The sequence below is a fragment of the Octodon degus genome, unplaced genomic scaffold (assembly GCF_000260255.1).
Source record: "Octodon degus isolate 3935 unplaced genomic scaffold, OctDeg1.0 scaffold00014, whole genome shotgun sequence".
Lineage (NCBI taxonomy): Eukaryota > Metazoa > Chordata > Mammalia > Rodentia > Octodontidae > Octodon > Octodon degus.
The window spans coordinates 25,227,423-25,228,466 of record NW_004524590.1 but is presented as its reverse complement, the minus strand read 5'-3'; positions in this window follow the sequence as shown (position 1 = coordinate 25,228,466).

The window sequence follows — 1,044 nt, the reverse complement described above, 5'->3', positions numbered from 1 at the left end:
CAAAACAGGTTTTTTTTTTTTTTTTTTTTTTTTTGAGCTGGGGATTGAACTCAGGCCCTTACGCTTGCCAGGAAAGTGCTTATTCCACTGAGCCATCTCCCTGGCCACTGTGTACATTCTTGTCACTTCCTTACTGCTTTGCACACTCTGCTCACCTTCACTGCCAGTCCACTTTCTATCACCATGCTTGCTCTGCACTTTCTTTGGAGCCATGCTGGGAGGAATAATACTGTATGGTAATATATGTGCTAAAGAACACACAAAAAAGCTTCACAGCCAGTGTGCACAGATCTGTGTAATCCTGACATAAGGAAGCCACAACCACATGTCAGAGTGGGGAAGATGGCCATGTTTATGTTCCTGTGGGGAAATGGCCACAGTCATGTTTGTCACCTGATCCCAGGGTTTGTGAATGGAGACAAAATTCTGCCACTTTCTGACCAAATTGTTTGTGTACAGAAGTCATCATGAACCAAGGCACGTTACAGCAGGAAACAGAAAAAAATGGGTTGAGGTGGTGTTCAGTCAGCAAAACCACCCCTTTCACAGGCTCAAGATGAGATGCTACAAAGTTTGAGAAGACAGCCACAGAGTACCAGGCTCTAGAAAGACTGAGGAGGGAATTAGTGTACTATGATTCAATTCACAGTGCTCAGCCATATAGGAACTCTGAGGCCATGATTCAGCAGGTACTGGCTACTGCTTGAGAAAACTTTGGCATCATCTAAATGGTGAGAGTTTTTAGGCACTAAGAATGCAAAGCTGCAGTCAGAAAGGCTTCCACCCAGGATATACATGGCTTGGGAGGCCAAGCTGTAGTACATCAAACTGTGAAGAAAGTCAATAATGGAGACCCCAATCAAATGCAGAAACATATGAAAGAAACCCAGCGACCACCCAGAACAAGTGCGGAGGGCACTAGCTCGGCTCAAATGCATGAATTAAGAGCATCGATAGTAAATAAGCAACAGCAGAAAGATATAGAGGAAATCAGAGCACAATTCTTTTCTGAAATAAAAAAAGAACTCTCAGAACTCATAGCAG